Consider the following 12,387-nt stretch of genomic DNA (forward strand, 5'->3'; position numbering starts at 1 on the left):
CTTAAGGAAATGTAAGAGCATGAACCCATAACATCAACTTCACCCTCTTCAATAGAACTTGAAACAAGCTTGGAAGTTGCTCATGCTACGCAATTTATTTTGATTTCCATTCTTCCCCAGTTACGTCTGAAGGATCAGCTATCGAATATTATGCACAAAAGACTTTACACTATCTTCTTTGGAAAGAGGACATAAACAAGATTTTAGATGTTTCTAAATTGAGTACTCTTCACCTATGTCCTTCTCCTTTATGCCATGTGATACAAATTCCAATTTTCATATTCTTGAATATGGCGTTCTTATTTTATACATGTGACCCTTGACTATTCCATGAAATCGTCCAAAATATTCTTAAAGGATGGGAGCACCTCTACATGCAAGAAGCTAGTCGAATGTGACAAGTTATCCAAAATTCCTCCAAATATGTGATTTGTGCCTTGGGAAATGTTAAAGGTACCCTCAATGGAAATACACATAAAGATTGGTGGCCAAGTACCCTAAATGTGAGATGTTGCCAATTATGCAATTGTGCCTCCTTTTGATGCTCAAACTAGCACCCTAGTTGTGCAAGGATCACAAGATGTCACTTTGGGTCAACTCAGGGTTGTTGGCACTATCACCTTATCGGTGAATCCTCTCACTTTGGATTACTTATTGAATCTTGGCGGTATCTCAAAGCACAAATTGATGGGGTCTTTTATGTGACTAGATCACTAGTACTAAAAACCATCTCTACATTGCATGGTTCAACATCTTGATGGCCCCTATCCAATTGACCACAACTTTTATACTCATTATTGCTTTAATTGCAACACTTCCAGTAGATATTGATGGTATTCATGAACCTATTTCTGGTTCTCTTCTTTATGGAAACAATATTATCTCCAAGGCACATGGTTTTGTGGCTCCAAGGCTTGAAGGAAGCATGACATAGGGTTTTGTGGCTTGACTTGGCAGACTGAGGCTTGAAGAAAGCATGGTATAGGGTTTTATTGCTTTAGTTGTTGATGTGGTCTTACCTCTTTCTAGAGATTTGTTCACAAAGGGTTTTCATTGGTGGGATTCTATTCAAAGTAATGACATGGATACAACTAGAGATTCAAGTCCTCACACTAGCATCAACGATTTTCTAGAATCTTTCATTAGTTGGAGTTTACATTCCTCGGAGGGTTTCTTATTTCCACCTCCCCCCATCTTGTTTGTTTTCGATGATCTACTTGCATATGGGCTGCCAACCAATGTTTTTTGCTTGTGGTTATTTTCCCCATGTATTGCTCCTCATGGGTTACCAATTTCTATTATGGAGCCCTACCTTTACAAAAATCTTTCATTATTATTGAAAAAATTGAATACTCTTGTTGCCCATGGGCTCTCTTCCCCATCCTCGCCTCTAGATCTCTTTATCTCGCCTGTCAGTTTTTAAGGATTTCTTCCTTTTAGTTCTTTAGAAATTGTTCCTCCACCTGGCAGTCTTACCTCCATTCCTTTTTTTTCTCACAATGTAGTCCCCCCACCAATCTCATTGAAACCTCGTACTTTGACCACAATCCCCTATGTAAAATTCCACTCATTCCCCCAAGCCAAACCCCCCATGTGCTGCTAGAAAATGAAAGAACCCCTCCATTAAAGAAAACAAGGGACAACTCTCCTTCATTCTGGGTGTTGGGATCGAGATTTACGAAGCCATTTAAAAGTATGAGTTTGCATTGATGGGTTGTGCTCGTGATCGTCATTTTAGTGGGAAGACAATGTCAGAATGGATGATAAAGGAGTAGGGGGCTCATTGAACTCACTACAACTTTCAGATACCAGTAAGAGGTTGGTTCATTTTCTTTTTAAACAAGTCTAAAGAGGTGCATTGGGCTTTGAATAAGGTTTAGAGTATCGACCCCACCCCTTTCATGCTTAATCATTGGACCCCTATTTTTGATCCCACTTGGATAGAGGTTAGAGAAGGCCCTTATTTGGGTTTAGCTTCCGAAACTAAAAGTATAATTCTGGTCAGAGTAGGCTCCTAGGAAAATTGGAAACAAGTTGAGGGAATGCTTGTAGGCTGACCTCACTTTCAAAGACTCTGTGGAGATGAAGGTGGCGAGGGTATTGGTAAATTTGGATATCACATACGACTTATGGGGTGCAATGAAGCTCCAACATCAAGGCATCACTTCTCTTCATAATTTACACTATGAGGGTGTCCCCTTTAGATATCCCAAATGTCACAAGCATGCCCACAATGCTATGAATTATTCACTAGGGTTCCATGGCATCAGAGGAAAGTACAAGCCCTTGTCTCCCAAGATGAAAAAGAAAGGATTTTTCTCGATGATGATGACTCCTTCTGTCCTTTTTGTAACTGTCTCGGCTACCCTTATCTAGAGGTGGATTTATTATCAGAGGGGTTGAATTATTCAGTTAGGGCAAGATCATTGTTTTCTGAGGCTGTATCCTTAAGAAAAGAGTAGAAAATGTTGTTGAAGGTTCCAGTGTTTTGTAAGACCAATATTAGCTTCTTTTAAAGGCCGAGTTGTTTCATTGTTGCTAGATCTATAAACTAGGTTCAACAATGCACTGCAAATCTTCATATCAAGCTAATATGATCTACAAATAACTTGAATTCTCTCAAATTAATGAAGCTCCACATGAAATTCTAGAAAATTTCATTGATAACATTCCTACATTCCAAGAAAATAATGTTCTTTTTGCCTTGGATCATTGGCCAAAATTAGGAGTGTGATTTAAAATTGGAGGAGTGAGACACTTAGATGTCACCGCAAAGTTGTTTACATTGTCTCCTGTGGATGGTGTTGTGGAATGGTGGAAAGGATTTCTTGATAATTAATTCAATGCATGCCCACTTGAAAATGGTTTCCTTGAGAAATAGGGAGAATGAAAAGATAATAGATACTTATTGGTTTCTCTTAGTAGTTCTAAAGGAAATTAGACTAAAACTATAGAAGAGTTTAATAAGTGGTTTAACCAGATTTTGTAGAAATCACCATGCAAATATTAAAATTCTAGAGGCAACCATACTTATATATTACCTTGATTCAATTGATGGAGATCTTTGTTTCCAGATCAAAGAAAATGATCCCCAGAACATTAAGGCAATCCAAATTTGTTGAGTTTAGGATTACATGTTATTGCTTAAGATAAATACTTCAAATTCCATATTAGCCCATTTGTTAGTCCATTTCACTTTCATTAGCACTGAATAATTATCAAATTGATATCAACTTAAGAAATAACATATGACTGAATAAGAAGACAAGCCAAGACAAGAGAACATAATAATTGGCACAAGCTAGGGAAAAACCCTTGATCAAATATTCTTATTATCAATATCAAATGTTTAGCAAAGAAAGAGAGAAAGAGAGTACAATCAATGTCAAGGTTGACTTGCCAATATGATGACTAGAACCATTGACCATGTGCCAAATATACAGCCTAGAAAAGTTTGCAATTATGTCTTCAAATAATAGAAGACAAGTTTTACCCTAGCCAGTAGACAGTAGTATTCAAAGTTCCAACTCAATAGGTTCCAAAATGAGCTCAGTCTTGTTTTACTTCAAGTAGCTTCCTTTGCTGATTATAAAGAGGCCACAATAGTCCCAAATTGAATAGTGAAGCTTGGTCAAAGGGTTGACAAGTTCTGAGGTCGATGATTTGCAGTTAGGACTTGTAGATTAGCCCAAATCTTGAGAGACTTTTTGCGGTCCTTCCTTCAAGCAAACCTGATCTAAGGTTTTGTGCTGCAAATAACCGCCATCAAGGTTTCATGTCTACTTGTAATGTGCCTTGTTCTGCTCCTTAGAACAACCTTCCGGTCCCCTGTCCAAGACTCACAAATCCTTCGTCCCTCCCGAAATGATTACAAGAAGATGCATCCTTCAATAGATATGAAAGCTCACCAAAATTCTCTACCTTGACTTGCAGCTACCATGTTGCTTCAATATCAATCCTATGGAAGGAAGAACACACCAAAAACATACCCAATAGTTGTCCTCCTAGCTCCTTCAATCTGCAGCTACCTCAGAGATGTATTAGAGCCCTTGAGTTGTGTCAAATGAGGTTGAAAGGCACCTCTTTATATACAATTCAATGGGGTTGAATGTTAGAGAATATAGGGCAAAGTAGCGTTGTGATGATTCTCCATGACTTGATAACAATTTGTGAAGTCTTTTTACCTTTTCTAGTTTAGCTTATGCTTCTTGTTCTTCTTATTAATGCATATGTGTGTACTTCATATAACTACTACCAAAACAAAACAGCAAGAGCACAAAGTTTGGCTCTCTACCAGGGACAAACCCTATCCACTCTTGACAGGGAAACCCTTTGTTTCTCTTATTGAAGCTTCTCATTTGAACAACTGCCAAACCCTAGACCCTTGACTATAGAATCCTCCAAGCACAAGTCAAATCCATCCTCTTTCTTCAATATAGCTTTCAGCACATGGACCTCTGTCTTCCGACACTTCTCTTCCTTAGTACTTTGTCCTTTTTTACTATTATAAGTTAGGAAACCCTAGAATATTAGAGCTTCTCTTCTTCGCTATAAGGAGGACCTTCTTCTCTTTCCTTGGAGACCTTGTAGACCTTGTTATACATTCAAGTGAGGTCTCTCAATATGTTGCCTTTGTCTGTTGTCAAGTCTGCAATAGTCTACTTCTAAAGTCTTCTCACATGTGGATAGAAACCCTAGAACAATCCTCCTTTCTTCACTGGATGGGGAGGCCTAATAGACCTTGTGTATTAGCCCAAAAACAAAGATATTTCTATTATGATTTCCTGTTGTACTTGACCGCAGACAGGTCCTTTCTTCCTCGCATGTGTGGTTGTTGATGCCCTAGAAGACAACCTTGTACCTTCGTTGTTTTGTCTTCTTGTCTTGCTGCTCTTGTAGACTTCCTATTTCGACTTTCTTGTCTCTCTTTGCTTGCAGATTTCAGAGCCAAGTTCCACGTTGAATGAGGAGTGGAAAACCTCTATAAATAGAGGTTTGTCCCTCCTCTTTAGGCCAATTTGACTGTCTTTTAAGGACGACTTACAGTCTGCATTATAATTCATTTTTTACCCATCGTTTTGTTGCTTGGAGACCACGTTGATGCTAGGAGAGGATTTGACCATGCTTGGAGGTGTTCCCTTGACCTTGTCTGATGTCATACATGATGTAACATGCCATCAAAGGGTCATATCATAATTACATTTGACTTTGACTCTCTAGAAGCACTTCAAAATGTGCTTGACCTATTTTCAATGAGAAAGAAACCCATTGACAAATAATACAAAAATAATTTCTCTTTTCTTGAATTACATTTATGAAGACCTAGCCTAGTTACATTTCCTTCAACATTGAAGAGACATAACTTTTGGGCTTATCGAGCCGACATATAGGTGAGGCCGACCTTGATGATTTTATATGATAGAAACATAAATCCAAAAAACATAGTTTTCCTTAACCAAATTTGATGAACTTTAGGTCAATTTTGGTCCTCTCAAAAAGAGGAATTCAATGCCATAATTATCTTATTCAAGGGACTTGGCCAAAGTGGAATTTGGCCCTAGTTTTCAATTTTAACACTCCCTCTCAACTAGGGAGAATTCCACTTGCCAATCCATCCAACATCAATCATGCCATCATGTCATCGTGAACCATCTCAATATCTCTTCTCTGGTCTACTCTACTAAACACTGATATGAATAATAAAGATGAATTGATTGAGAGTGAGTCACAAGACCTTGCCACTCTCCACTGACAAAAGTCAGTCCATATAACCAAAGGGTGAATCAGACTTGATCACAAGTGATTAAGTTAAAGAAACATCATTCATCCTAGACATAGGGAGTATGACAATACATGCGTTTGTCGGCAGTTCTATGGTCCCAAACCATTTTTCCCACCTCATTGGCCAGATGAGAGGTACTTCCCATGTGTCCCGGACTACATGGGTAGGATGATGCAAGAACATCAGAAGGGAAAATAATATATCACATCCTGCTCACAACCACTTGTACGGAAAGGGGAAACGACGTCCTACAAACACATATCACAATAATCGTAGGGAAAGGATAAACCACATCCTACATGCATGAGAAACAACAATAGTAGGAAGGATCCTACATGTGGGGAAAGGATGAACCACATCCCATCAACATGTCAACCACAAATCCTAGGGAACAAGCATCCTACATGTGGGGAAAGGATGAACCACGTCCCACTGACATGTCAACATATGCCTATATGCATCTTTCACTGGGGTATCTGCAAGAGAAGTTGAACCACTCATCGTATGCATATGTCATCAACAGTAGGGGAAGTTGAACCAATCACCCTACACACATGTCAACCACCATGGGATATCACATGGGAAGGTGAACGACTCACCCTGTACACAACACACTCAATAAGCACCCCAGGACCCTAGAAGCTCACAGAGCTCAATGTTCAACTAGTACCCTCCTAGTAGGGTCTATCCACGACTCCCAGTTTCTCCCAGAAGAAAGATAATCTTGACCTTACCAAGAGGATGATAGTGATATGCTCATCCAGCCAACAATGATGGAGCTTGGTAGCTCTCCAATGTACCATATCAATGTAGGTTTTAACCCCGTACAGAAATTACCTACATACAAATTCTAAAACACAGAAAATAAATAATGCGAGAGAAGAACACATAAAACACATATACACAGAGATTTTCCCCTGGATCCCAAAACCGGGACTACCAGCATGATTTTTCATTATGTTCCTTTCAATGTTACAATACATATTTATACATGCTGAAGCATCCAATACCATGGACCGAAAACCATCGCGTCTAATACCATCGACCGAAACCCATCGTGTCCAAAAAAAATGTGCAAAAATCATGCACAAAACCATAGCTGGGTCCGCCCAACCTAACATAGGGTCCAAAACCAAAATTTTTCGGGGCACTGCCCCGGGCCCCATAAATTGGGGTTACGGTGCCCATCAAACCCCCTGTTAACTACATTGAAAGAATATAACACAACCTAACATTCTCCCACTTGTTGTTTTCTTTCCACAGGGGGCCACAAGAGAGCTTAGTCATTTTTCCAGCCCTGAAATGCCCATTGCCTCTCTACACCAAGAGAACTTCTTAGAGCTCCTAGATTTTGTCATTGCATCTGCAGTATTCTTTAAAGTGTCCACCTTTACCAACAACACCTTTTTGTCTTCTATCATATCCCTCAAAAAGTGATACTGAACATCAATGTGCTTTGTCTTTGAATGATATGCAGGGTTCTTTGCCAAGAAAATTGCACTTTGGCTGTCACAATCTATCCTTATAGCTTCCTGTACTAACCCCATACTTGAACACAATCTTTGCAACCAAACTGCTTCCTTGCTTACATGAGTGGCTACCATTTATTCTACCTCTTTAGTTGACACTGCCACTACAGATTGTTTCTTACTCATCCAACTGACTGCACCTCCAAATAGGTTAAACACATACCCACTTGTAGATCTCCTTTGATCCAGATCTCCAGCCCAGTCTGCATCAACAAATCCATGAATATCCAACACTCTGTCCAATCCTAGTCTTACTTGGTAGCACAAGCAATAATCAATAGTGCCACGCAAATACTTGAAAACCTGCTTCACTGTTGTCTAGTGCTCCTTCCCTAGTTTTGGCATAAACCTACTCAATACTCCCACTGCATGTGCAATGTCTGGTCTAGTACAGACCATTGCATACATTAGGCTACCGACTACACTTGCATATGGAACACGGGACATGTCCTCTTCCTCTTCTTGTGTCTTGGGACATTGTTCAACAGATAACCCCACACCTACAGGAATAGGAACCTTCACCGGTTTACTATCCTACATATTAAATCTATGCAGTATTGTCTCGACATACTTCCTCTGGTTTAACAAGAGCTTCCTCTCTGTCCGATGTCTTTTAATTTCCATGCCTAAAATATAGTTTGCAGCACCAAGATCTTTCATGTCGAATTTGGAGGACAATTCGGTCTTCAAACCTTGGATAATTTCTTTGTCATTTCCAACCAACAACATATCATCCACATACAAGACTAGATAAATAACACAGTCAACAATTAATTTAAAATACACACAGTGATCTGCTTTGCCTCTGGTGAAGCCAAGTCCCCGTATAAATGTATCAAATTTTTGATACCACATCCTTGGTGATTGTTTTAACCCATACAAAGACTTCTTTAACTTGCATACCAGTTCTTTCTTACCCTTCACCGGAAAGCCTTGAGGTTGCTTCATGTATATTTGCTCTTCCAGATCCTTGTGAAGAAATTCTATCTTCACATCCATCTGTTCTACCTTAAAATCAAAAGCAACAACAACAGATAAAGGTAATCTAATAGAAGTTACCTTGGCAACAAGAGAAAAAATATCACCAAAATCAATTCCAGGCCCTTGGAAATAACTTTTTTCTACCAACCGAGCTTTGTATTTGTCCACTTTTCCTTCTGCATTTGTCTTCTTTTTCAACACCCATTTGCTGCCAATGGGTTTCCTTCCAGCTGGCAACTCCACCAGATCCCAAGCCTCATTTTTGTGCAAAGATGCCATTTCATCAACCATGGCCTCTCTCCAAAGTTCTCCATCCTCTGAATCCACTGCTTCCTTCACAATTCTGGGATCATCATCAGTAACAGACAAAGAAAAATTTGAACAAAAAGCAGATGGACTATACCTTTCTAGCTGCCTTCTTTCTCGAACTGATCTTCTCACAACCGGAGTTTGTGGTTCCTCATCTTTTGATTCCTCCTCTGTTGTAGAGTCTGATTCTTCCGCCTTTATCTCAAACTCTATCTTCTCAGGTTCCTTTGGTTGGATTTCATGTTTAATAGCATCTTTCACCTCTCTGAACACCACAACTCAGGTGTACACAACCTTTCGTGGGACTAGGTTCCAAAGCTTATAACCCTTTAAACCATCCTTATACCCAATAAAGATGCACTTTTCAGATTTACTATCCAACTTGGTTCATTTCTCCTTTGGAACATGTACATATGCATCACATCCAAATACCCTTAGATGTGAAAGAGAGGGTTTCTTACCAGTCCATACCTCTTGTGGAGTCTTATCCTCCAACACTGATGAAGGTGACCTATTGACTAGGTAAGTGCAGTATCCACCGCCTCTGCCCAGAATTCCTGTCCTAACCCGGCACCACTAAGCATGCTTCTTGCCCTTTCCATCAACATCTTATTCATTCTTTCTGCAACTCCATTTTTCTAAGGTGTATATGGAGTAGCCTTTTTCCGTTCTATACCACACTTCTTATATAATTCTTCAAATTCCTTACTGCAAAACTCTCCGTCGTTATCTGTCCTCAGCACCTTTATCTTCTTCTCTGTCTGGTTTTCCACCAGAGCCTTAAATTCTTTAAACCTATCAAAGACTTCAGATTTCTTCTTAAGGAAATATATCCATGTATTCCTTGAGAAGTCGTCTATAAATGATACATAGTACATAGACTTACCTAGTGACGGAACCTTCACAGGTCCAAACACATCACTGTGCACAGGCTCTAATATTTGTTTCACCCTCTTACTACCAAAGGGGAAACTCACCGGATTCTACTTCCCATACACATAATTTTCACAGAAATCAAAATCTAGAGAGCTATTACTCATACCTTCTACCATACCTTTACCATGAAGTATTCGAAGGCCCTTCTCTCCAATATGTCCAAGCCATTGATGCCACAGCATGGTCTTCTCTCTAGAGACCACTAGATTTTCTACTCCACTTTTAGGAACCACAGAACTATTGCACCCATCAATAATAGTGCTACCTTGCATCTTGTACATAGTTCCAATTCTAACTCCCCGCATCAATACCAGTGCTCTCTGAACAATTTTGTGGGTATCCTTCTTGAACACTATTTTTACACCTGTATCATCCAACTTGCTTAGATAAATCAGATTTCTGGCTAATGCAGGAATATGTAGAACACCTGCAAGCGTTCTAACCCTTCCACCTTGCAACTTCAACTTTATTTTTCCATGACCAATGATTCTACCCTTCTTATCATCCACTAAGAAGACATCACCACCATCGTATTTCTCATACTCGCAGAACCACTCTCTATGGGGAGTGAAGTGAAAGGATACACCTGAGTCAATAAACCATGCCTCATGATCTACATGTGTACTTGAAGAAGCTAAGTACACATCCCCACCTTCATCTGAGGTGTTTTTTTCCTCTACAGAAGGAGTATCATTAGATGCCTTTCCTTTGTCAAGAGCTTTAGATTTACAATCCCTTTTGAAGTGCCCTTTCTTTCCACATTTCTAGCACACCACCATTACAGGTTTTCCTAGAGATTTAGATCTCCCTCTAGATTTAGATCTCCCACTCGATGACTTATTTTTGTTTTTGTTTTGGGACCGTCCTCGTACAAACAAGGCATCACCATTTTGGCTCTCCATATTTTTCCGTCTCATCTCCTCCATCAACAAGGCTGAGACTATTTCATAAAACTGCAAGGCAATTGCATTGCTACCTATTGCAATAACCAGACTATCCCATGAATCTGGTAGAGAACACAACAAACTGATGCACTTATCTTCATCTGAAATTTTAATATCAGTAGATGCTAACTGACTTACCACAGTATTAAATGCGTTCAGATGCTCTGTCACTGAGTCTCCATCTGTCATCCTCAGGTTATATAGCCTTTTCCGGAGGAACAGTTTATTCACCAGAGACTTAGATTGGTACAAAGTCCCTAACTTGTACCACAAAGCCTTCGCTGTAACTTCCCGTGATACATTCAACAATACTGAATCTGAGACACACAATCGTATTATGCTCTTTTCCTTCCAATCCAACTTCTTCCATTCTTCATCAGATAGTCCCATTGGTTTAGTACTCGGATCTACCATGATCCACTTATATTTATCCACCAATAGATCCTCCATCTTGAGTTTCCACAACTCAAAACTTTAACCATTAAATTTCTCGATCTCTATCTTTCCACTGCTCACCATCTTCTTTCACCACCATAATCAATCTCGCAGATCTCCCACTGAACAGGGTCTACCACAGGCCCGAGCGAAACCCCTCAGTAACAAAGGCGTCCCCTTGAAGCCAAATCTGCTTTGATACCAAATGTAGGTTTTAACCCCATACAGAAATTACCTACATACGAATTCTAAAACACAGAAAATAAATAATGCGAGAGCAGAACACATAAAACTCATATACACAAAGATTTTCCCCTAGATCCCAAAATCGAGACTACCAGCTTGAATTTTCATTATGTTCCTTTCAATGTTACAATACATATTTATACATGTTGAAGCATTCAATACCATGGACCGAAAACCATCGTGTCCAAAAAACATGTGCGAAAAGCATGGACAAAACCATAGGTGGGTCCACCCAACCTAACATAGGGTCCAAAACCAAAATTTTCCGGGGCGCTGCCCCAGACCCCATAAAGTGGGGTTATGTGTTCCCCTCAAACCCCTTATTAACTACATGGAAAGAATATAACACAACCCAACAATCAAAATAAGGCAATACCTAATACTTGGAGCTGTCGTGGAACATGGATTCTTTGAAAAATGAACCCAACTCAAAAATATCGCAATACACAATGGTTGTTACTAGTACATGCTCAAATGGCACACTGAAGAGCTTCCTCAACCAACTGGCTTCATAATAAACCATACTTTCTCCTATATACAACCAACCTCAATAGTGCTTCCAGAGTAATGAAATCAAGAGATACAACACTGAATGTGCTTTTCCATCCATCACACTGCCAACCGAGCCAGTATCAGAATATCTAATATATGAGGCTTTATCCATAGATCGACTCAGAGTCTTCATAGCGAGGCATATGACTGATATGGTGTTTATCAAGAATACTAGGGATCCCACAATATATACATAAGAAAACTTGCAATGTTTCCAACTCATCAGACCTTGCAGGAAATAATGCAACATGGCTAGGTCTTTCATCTTGACTTTAAAGGTCAACTCCCTCTTACATTGATAAACGAGAGGGTCATCAATCAAACATCATCAATAGTTGCATCTTTACAATCAGCATGGCTTGTCCATAACTCCCTCTGAATATAGGGAAAGTGACAATGCCAAAGCATAATCACCGAGCCATCTGTAGTCTGACCCTTTTCCTTAGGTCCATGTGACAAAGTCATCAACCATAATTACTGCCATGGCTTGTCTTTGTCAACAAACATCGGGCAAGAAGAGTCATTGAGATATACTACTAGGTGTTCTGAAGCCTTTCTTGATGAGCTTCTTATGAGAGAGACTTTCCATAAGGCACCTGCAACAACAAACTTCTAAGAAGCTTACCTCAGAACAGAAAGAAAGCTTTGTAGAATCATCATGGTCCTTCTTCAA

Source organism: Pinus tabuliformis, chromosome 8 (genome assembly GCF_031772625.1).
Source record: "Pinus tabuliformis cultivar Carrire ecotype Pingquan chromosome 8, CPIR1, whole genome shotgun sequence".
Taxonomy (NCBI): Eukaryota; Viridiplantae; Streptophyta; class Pinopsida; order Pinales; family Pinaceae; genus Pinus; species Pinus tabuliformis.